Raw genomic sequence first — 9746 nt, forward strand, 5'->3', positions numbered from 1 at the left:
ATTAACACGTATTATAGGCCTGCCTCCATAGGCATAAGTTCCTTACTTGACGACAATACACACGTAGCCAAATTGTCACAAAAAGGCGTACGCCACTCCCAACCAAAAAAAGTAAATACATTCTGAGTGACAGTTGGTTCTCATTGCGCTATGCAACGCAGTTCAGTTTTTAGAGTGTATAATTTGGTTGCGAAGGCAGTCATACAACGATCCAGTATTTAAAAAAAAATCAAGAAAGAAAAAAGAAAAAGTGTCTTCCTGAGACCAAGCCGTCCTGATATAGGATGCAAAAATTACTATACAAAACTGCACAGAACGTATATATGTAGGGTGTGACTTTCGATATCGGTTTAACCCGATTCCTCCCTCCCGAATCAGTTCAGGACGAATTCGGGTTAAACCCGATTTCTCCCCAAATTTCCAATAACGTATCACGTGCACTATTTAGTTTCAGTTTTTGCGCACGTCTGACGCAACTATTATGCGAGTGCGACAGTAAGCCATCCTAAACACACTTGACGTTAGAACACGTGGTTCTTGTCACTATAAACCATGAGGTGTGTATGTTTCACCTGTATATGTGCATGCACTTTAAACGCTGGCTGCTTGCTGGGTGCAAGGAAAAATGCCCCGTTTTTCACGCGAATGTATCAGTTTCACCCGAATTGCAGATTTCGAAATAGCACCCCAATTTTCTACCCCGAATCCGAGAAAGACATTTAACGAGAAATAGTCATATGCCTAGGGTTCCGCATTTTCTGTTTTTATTTTTGGACGGATCAGGCGTATGTTTTTCGGTGTTTATTGAGTTTCACGAAGTCGGCGTTTTTTTGGTTGTTTTTCCTGAAGTGTACATGGTTTACCCGCGGCAGTTATCGGCGAATAGAAATCACTATGTAATTTCCGCACGTCGCTCATTCAATCTGGCGTTGTTCGCTGCGGTGGCGTTTTGCGGCTAACGAAAAAGTAAACGGACATTTTTCACAACCATTTCTGTATGGTTTTCTAATCTGCATCAACAACTTGCTGCGCATGTGCAGCAATTTATCTCTGTCATCGTTCCTGGAATGTTCCTCTGTGTACTCGGTGTTTTCCGATTAAAACCGAATAAGGGAAAGTTAACTTGGAGTATGAGTTTCGGTGTTTTTCGGTTAAAACACGAAAACGCGGAATCCTATACCCTAAGTATACTTTACGCCCATTCAACGTGGACGGACCTGATGGTCCATTCTGGTTCCAAACGAGTGCTCGGCGCACGTGTTTCTGGTTAGCAAGAAGTTCAAAGGAACCACAAAAGCCCTCCTCCCAAATAGAAAACATAATCGCCACCACCATCAAATAAATAAAAGCTGCACGCCATGCTGGCGCGCAGCTATTATTAATTACAGATTATTATTTCAGGTACAGATTTCACGCAAGAGTGGTATCGATGACAGGTATATGTTGCGAGCGAACAGATTGTGTACTTCCGTTCACGAACTCGTGTATAGCGTGCGTGCTTCTTCTTTTTCTTCTTTTTTTTTTTTCTTTTCCTTTTATGTTAAGTACATATTCGTAGATAGGGAGAGAGTGGAAAGGGACAGAATCGCCCACGCTCGAGTGAACAGCCATCTCATTGTCGACAGCATCATGCGGTAATTGTGCCAGAGATGCACGCCGTGGAAAACCATTTCCAGGGCTTAGCACGAGGACACCCGTGCGCGTCACCTACACGCATGGTTTGGCAACGTGCGGGATAAGATCCACATTAAGTCTACCTTGCTTCACGTTGAAAGAGAATACCACCAGGGGCATCCGTAAAGTAACTGAAATGAGTACCGTAATTATTTCACATTGCTATACATACATGGATTGAGAGGATAGTGTGGTTGTACACTCTTAAAAATGAACTTCACCGCATAGCACGCTCTTAGCCAACCATCATCTCGAATGATATCGTTATCTGCCCTGATTTGATGGAAACGGGAGGCGTACGCCTTTTCTGTGACACTTATGCTGTTCATAATTGTCACAGAAAAGGCGTACGCTTCCCGTTTTCAACATATCAGGACAGATAACGATATCATTCGCGATGATGGTTGGCTGCTAGGAGCGTGCTATGCGGTGAAGTTCATTTTTAAGAGTGTAGGGTACACAGTGTTCAGATGTCCGCAAATATAAACAACTCTGTGCTGAAGATCAACCCAGACTGACTCACTACATAATATTATCACAAACGGACTGGGTTATGGGTCCCGCACTAGTGATATGTAAACAAACTGTGCACACTGACTGGCATGTTTGGTGTTTATGTGCAGATGGCGTATACACAGCCAGGACGGAGGAGCTATAACGTCTGCGGAGGAAGGCTGCTTGTTTGTGGCACTCCTGAGGGTGTCCCTGCCTCGCTCCTCGCTTTGTTGGAACATATGACGTTATGTTCTTCTTGTGCCAACGCTGTTCTCTGTTCCTATAGGTTCGTTAATGGTCTTTTTGCACAGAGGTTTGCGTAATCTCCCTTGCAAGTCCTTTAAAAAAAAATCATCTGTCTGGCTCCTCTGCAGCTTGGTGTTTGCTTTTGTTTCTGTTAGTTGGGTAGAGCTATCAGCTATGGAACCATACGTTCCCTCTCCGTTGTTCTATGCTACTGTTTGCCTCTGCTATGTCTCAGTTGAATAAAATGAAGATGACGGGCACTTGAAGATATATCATAAGCGTCCGCATCCTGAACTATTTTTGTCGCTTTTAGGCATATAAAGAAAATATATTACAAAGCTATATGTACAGATGGCACACTATGTAAGACGTGCACAGCAAACAAGAGTGACTAGACTAGAGTCTAACTCATTTCGCTATATACCCTGTTGTGTCTATATAGGTGCTGCCTAGTTGATGGGGCTGCCGGGAGTCACTAAGGAACACTAATCCCCTCGAGCATTCAAGGTACACGAACATCCCGTAAGGCCATCTGTTGAATACATTCACAGTCAAGGTAAAGCTAGTAAGTGAAAGTCCACCAGACACCCGCAGGTTTTGACAAAGGCTTTGGTCACACGACAGTCGCAGATGACTACTGACTATAGTTGTCGATTCCGGGTTCCTGCAAAACGGGCACGTACAGTGGGCACGATGCCGCGGAATGAAAGCAGCCCACTGAATTTTTCTGTATTGTCAGTATTGTCATCGAGGATAGGAAACCTACCTCTGGAGGTAGGCCCCAACTCTAGCCTACATACCGGAAAACAACTGTGTATTGGCTGTATTGTCACCAAGTATATAGGAGAACTGCCAATGAAAGACTATAACTAAGTCTATGAGACAAAGTTTCTTTGCTCAGACTTCTCACCAGTCCTGGCTGCGACCTGCCTACATCTTAACTTTCGACCGTCATTCGTTTCAGCATCTGTTATCATATCATATCATCTCATCCTGGCATTGCTTTTCGTATACGTGCCATATACCATTCGAACACTATATATAACCCCGGAAGAGTCGCTATACGGAGGGCAGCACAGTCCTATAGTGCGCTTGCACAGAACTTGATGCATGCATTAGTATCGAAGGTGAAGCCCAGTCCCATGGACTGATTTCCTCTAACATGAACTATAGAGCTTGGTGTGTTGCAGAGATAAGAGAGTCAGATAAGATATATAGAGCGATGCGCCTCTTTGTGGCAATTTGTTCGCCGCAATTTACCATACTTGTATGGCGGCCAACTGAAATTGTTGGAAACCTGCAAACGGCTGTTGAGTTGACCTGCGATATAGTGAGGTGATAGTGAACCCAAGAATTCTGCACGTTTCTCGAGACGTGTTGGCTTCCTGGCGGGCACGCGTGCATGTTCCGCTTTGCTACACTCGGTGAGAACCCACGGCGCCAGGTTTTCCCAACCTCTCACGAAACGATCTCCTTTCACAAGTCGAGCGGAAGTAGTCGAGAACATCAACCTGTGCATTTCTGCAAGAGACACAGTTACATCTTCAAGAGAATGACAAATGGACACTCCTGTCGCCCATAGGCTAAGGTCCTCGTGTCCCTTTTCCCAAGTATATGTAGTCGGGCCGTTGGCACCAACAGGGCAAGCAACGAGCATTTCTTACCGTTGTCAAATATTACCGGGACATTCAGGTATAGGCAGCGAGGTTTCAAGCCCTGGCGGTCTCATGTCGGATTCCACCGCTCGTTTTCGAGGCAGCGGAGATGTAGTGTATATGTAGTGCGTCAGTGTGGGTTCAGGGTATATAGAAATGAACGGAACGCGGCACACGCTGCACTGGAGGGACCAGTGTAACGTGCCTATATAGTCAAACCACACTCTTAGAAATGAACTTCACCGCATAGCACGGTCCTAGCCAACCATCATCTCGACTGATATCGTTATCTGCTCGGATTTGTTGAAAACGGGAGGCGTACGCCTTTTTTGTGACAATTATGAACAGCATAAGTGTCACAGAAAAGGCGTACACCCCTGTTTTCAACAAATCAGGGCAGACAACGATATCATTCGAGATTATGGTTGGCTAAGCGCGTGCTATGCGGTGAAGTTCATTTTTAAGAGTGCAGTGTGAGCTCTCCTGCACCACAACGACAAGTGGAATCCGCCATCAGTTCAACAGCGTAACAGTGTCTATAGTGTATAGGTTCCCTGCTTGATGACAATGCACACACTAAAACACGCAGCTAAGCACGATACACACAGTTAAACAGTGTAGCTGTTTCCCTTGGGGTGGAGTTCCTAACAGTATAGGGAAGAACTGACATACGTGGGCCTATCTCCAGAGAGAGGGCGCCACCAAAAAGGGGACATATGATGATGATATATGGCCTACTTGATGACGATACACACAGTTAAACAGTGTAAGTTCTCAGGGTATGGGGACAACACAATGAGCGAGCTGCTATTCGTTGCATAGGGCAAGAGCAGTAGTTACTTCTGAAAGGGCGGTGTTGTCGAGCATTGCGCACTGGCTCGTCCACTGGTCTTCAAGAGAATTTCCACGGGACATCATATTCATGACATGCAGCTCATTAAAAAGAAGAAAAGGAAGAAAGAGTTGAGGTCCACTACCACCTTTTGCTGCGTGTAACGCATATCAGCTATAATTACTGAAAGTTGAAAAGTATTTGGTAATAACGCGCACAGAATGCGTCAGGCCCGGCGCGCATTGCCGAGTGCTCATGACAGACTGAAGCCGCCATATCGTGACCCAGAGTTGCTAGGCCAGAATCGGTGAAACCCGCTAGTCTTTGTAAAAGAAATCCCAATGATGTGATCGTTCCATATATTTATTGTTTTCCAGCGTTTATACAAATAAAGGCTTCTAAAATGAGCTAACAAAATGACTTAAAACAAAGTTAAGTCGTGTTGTGTTTTTTTTTTCTTCTTTTTACTGATCCGGTGGAACTTTGAACAGAACGTACAAAGTTGTGGATACTTCTGGCTGCCAGGGGCTGTGGGCTAACGTCGATGGGATTCGTAGCACACTTACAATCTGATAAAAGCCAACTACTGGAGCACAACGTATCCAAACACGTTCTACTTCGACCCAGGTTTTGGTGGGGTATTTTTTATGCTGATAACTATGGATCAACATATATAGCTGCCGCCAGTGTTTGACTCACCGGATAGGAAGAAATGCATGGGAAAATACATAGGCCCACCTAAGCGTACCAGTGAGTTCTTTTCTTTTTTTTCTTTTTTTTCAAGCACCATGTCGCGCTCAATATGCACAAGGTCATGCTTTTTACGTTTCTCATTTTTTTAAAGAAAAAAAAAGCATCGGGTGGCTCAACGCAAGGCACCTGAAATCTGTTTTACGAAACGTCAACTATATACTGCTACACTACAGCGTACACGCGACGACCTTGCACGCTATTGGACGAGACATTGCTCCGTGACACACCAATCTCTCGGCACGAAGGAGGAGTTAGCCTACATCCTGTCCCACCCAGAAGTCCTTACAGCCACTCGGCTGGGAGAAGGTAGGTGCTCGAAACAGGTCCCACTACCATCGCACATTCTCGGCAGACGTCGGATTGGAGAAGTAAAAGCAGAGGGACGGATACGGAGCATCACCTCTTGTGGCTGTCTCTTTGTGACATTCCCAGACGAGTGAAGAAGACAAGCAACGATCGTGTTAAAAAGAAAAAGTGGGAAGCGACCCCTTCAGGGGGTGGACGCAATGTGCCTTTACAATGGCCTTGGTGTCTTTTGAAGGGTTACGTACCCCGACGTACGACGTACCCGGTGTAGTCCTTGACTGCCAGGTAGACGTTGTGGGCAGTCATGTATAACAGACAGTAGTTAGAAGTCGAAACAAAGAGACCGTGTCCCTTTCTTTCAGAAAGCTCCAAGCACTACAGAAACGCAGACTTTCTGTCGTTGTAAATCACTGTATGTAGACTCTTAGAACGGAACTTCGCCGCATAGCGCCTTCCTTGCTTGCGTTGCATAGCGGTTGGCTGGGAAGCCTACCATAACCCCGCAATGAAATTGTTCTCTCCAGCACTCTTAAAAATGAACTTCACCGCATAGCACGCTCCTGGCCAATCATCATCTCGAATGATATCGTTATCTGATTTGTTGAAAACCGGAGACGTACGCCTTTTTCGTGACATTTATGCTGTTCATAATTGTCACAAAAAAGGCGTATCCCTCCCGTTTTCAACAAATCAGGCCACATAACGATATCATTCGAGATGATGGTTGGCTAGGAGCGTGCTATGCGGTGAAGTTCATTTCTAAGAGTGAGTGATTTGTTGAAGACGTGAGGGGGTAGGCCTTAAAAATGAACTTCGCCACATTGCACGATCCTTGTCATCTATCATCCCGAGTGACATGGTTATTTCTCCTGATTTGCTGAAAGTAGGGGGAGTACGCCATTTATGTGGTATTATGCAGTTCATAATTGCAGCAAAAAATGGCGTACGCCCCCCCCCTCGTTTTCATCAAATCACGCCAGATAACGATATCATTTGAGATGATGGTTGGCTAGGAGCGTGCTATCCGGTGAAGCTCTGTTTTTATGGTGTACGCCTGTTTGTGACACTTATGCACTTGCGTTGATTGTCACAAAAAGGCGTATGCTTGCCCCATGCTTTCCCAAAATCACCAGTTCTGTGAAACGAATGGACGTCAGCGTGCTATGTGGTGAAGTTATCGGCTTGCAGTGCACTTCCGCGACGCAATGGGTTCCATGATTAAAGGTAGATGAATTTTTCGATTGCTACGCCTCCTATAATACGGCACCCCCACAAGTGGCAAAAAGCATTCAGTATATATACGCAATACGACGAAGTACATCACTATAGAATTTATTCACTCACGTCATTCCTCCAGAGGGCGCTATACTTGTGTTAAACTTAAGAGACAAAAGAATCTACACTCTTAAAAATGAACTTCACCGCATAGCACGCTCTTAGCCAACCATCATCTCAAATGATATCGATATCTTCTCTGATTTGTTCAAAACGGGGGCGTACGCTTTTTTTGTGACACTTATGCTCTTCATAATTGTCACAAAAAAGGCTTACGCCTCCCGTTTTCAACAAATCACGGCAGATAACGATATCATTCGAGATAATGGTTGGCTAGAAGCGTGCTATGTGGTGAAGTTCATTTTTAAGAGTGTAGTCCAAGTACATACGCCGTTGGAGATAGGAAGACGCAACAGCGCGCCAGGAGAAATACTGCAGCGCCACCACGCAGCGTAGTGGCACCTGGCCAGTCTAAACAGCCAATAAGGAAACAGAGTGAGTCTAACGGATTAGATTATCTGGCGGAGGGACGACCGTGACCTCTCTGTGTCCAGCCATCCTTTCTGCGGCGCAGTAATATTCTGACAGCTGACAGACGTGATTTCTTTTCCTTCTTAATTTGAACACGACTATAGCTTCGAAATCGCTGCCATGATGTATAGGTCCCTCGAAGTTCGGTTCCGGTTTTCGTTCGCTGCCACAACCTAGAGGACTACTAACGTTGAAGACATGACCAAGTGTAGACCTGGCTAGCCAAACCCTGAGGGCCTACATTATGGCGGCAAATTGCGAGCGATATAGTGGCGCTCTCCTACGGATGACGTCATTCGAATAAACCCTATAGTGCACGAACAACGTATATAACGAGAGACAACACAGCTCTAAAAATAGTTCAGCTCCAGAGCGATATTTCTAGCACGTCAGACGACCATGAAGGGAGGGGTGCGGATAGCGTTTTGTAATTGCCACGCAAGGACGAGTATTCGGACGCGTGAGCGAGAGACAGCATTGAAAATGCTCCGTATCTGGGTCCTGGGAAACCCACCGGAAATGTTCGCACGAGGGGGGCCTAGCCTGTTCCACGTAGTCACACGTGTATACGGCTGATTTATGACGATAATATTATTGCTCTCGTGGGTATGAATATGTCCTTGCAAGGTGAAAGAAGCGGGACAACGACATCTCATTAATACAGGACACATGGTAGAATGTGGCACGCGGTGCAGACAGGTGTTACACTAAAATGACACGGTGGGTGGTGGTACACCAGCCATTGCCACACTCTCAGAATAGAACTTCACCGCATAGCATGCTGTTCGTCAACCATTGCCACGAATTTTATTTTTATTTATTTATTTATTTATTTATTTCATAGTACCCCAAGGGTCCTAATGGACATGAATGATAGGGTTATCACTTCTGGTTCGAGCGAGTGGGGCTTACGCCTTTTTGCAGTAAATTGGATATATGATAATTACACAAAAAGGCGTACGCCTCTCTCTCTCTCTCTTTAAACCAGAAGCGATAACCCATTCGTGGCAGTGGTTTGTGCACAACGTGCTATGCGGTGAAGTTCTGTTCTGAGAGTGCAGGAATGATAGGGTTGTCGCTTCTGATTCGAAGAGAGGGTTGGGTGTGCGCCTTTTTGTGTCAGTTATCATATATCCAAATTGTCACAAAGGCGTATGCCCCCTCTCTCTTTGAATCAGAATCGATTACCCTACACTCTTAAAAATGAGTTTCACCACATAGCACGCTCCTAGCCAACCATCCTCCCGAATGACAACGTTCTCGCCCCTGATTTGTTTAAAACGGGAGGCGGAGCCTATTTTGTACCATTATGCACGTACATAATTGTACAAAATATGCTCCGCCTCCCGTTTTAAACAAATCAGGGGCGAGAACGTTGTCATTCGTGGCAACGGCTGGCGTGCAGCATGCTGTGCGGTGAAGTTCTGTTTTTAGAGTGTGGAAGAAAAACGCTGTGATGCCCAGCTATCATGGAACAATGAGTGTTCACCTAACACGTGAACGTGTGCGCGGATGGAACTTTGACAGGCGGCGTCAACGGTACGAACAAACACAAGTAAACAACAGCACAAAACCACCAGCTCCCGTGGCATAGTGGTTAGAGTGATCACTTTCCACGCCAAGACTGGGAGGTGACACGGGTTCGAATCCTGTCAGGTTTTCACCTGTCAAACTTCACCGTATAGCACGCTCCTAGCCAACCATCATCTCGAATAGTATCGTTATCTGCCCGGATTTGTTGAAAACGGGAGACGTACGCCTCTCTTGTGACACTTATGCTGTTCATTACCGTCACAAAAAAGCCGTACGCCTCCCGTTTTCAACAAATCAGGCCAGATAAAGATATCATTCGAGATGATGGTTGGCTAGGAGCGTGCTATATGGTGAAGTTCATTTCTAAGAGTGCGTAAGGAAATTTTAGATCTTTCTTTTTTTTTTTCTTTTTTGCTGTGAACGGCCATGACTGCACATTTTGTGAA

The 9746-nt window shown here is 45.4% G+C and overlaps 1 long non-coding RNA gene across 1 annotated transcript in view; it reads left to right on the forward strand.

Moving 5' to 3' along the window:
* LOC135399190 (uncharacterized) overlaps positions 1–2319 on the forward strand; it is a 51099-nt gene extending 48780 nt beyond the window's left edge. Inside the window, exon 3 of the long non-coding RNA XR_010424212.1 lies at positions 2298–2319. This is a non-coding gene — a long non-coding RNA (uncharacterized LOC135399190). The remainder of the gene's footprint in view (positions 1–2297) is intronic.
* Positions 2320–9746: the final 7427 nt, after the last annotated feature.

Source organism: Ornithodoros turicata, chromosome 6, assembly GCF_037126465.1.
Source record: "Ornithodoros turicata isolate Travis chromosome 6, ASM3712646v1, whole genome shotgun sequence".
Taxonomy (NCBI): Eukaryota; Metazoa; Arthropoda; class Arachnida; order Ixodida; family Argasidae; genus Ornithodoros; species Ornithodoros turicata.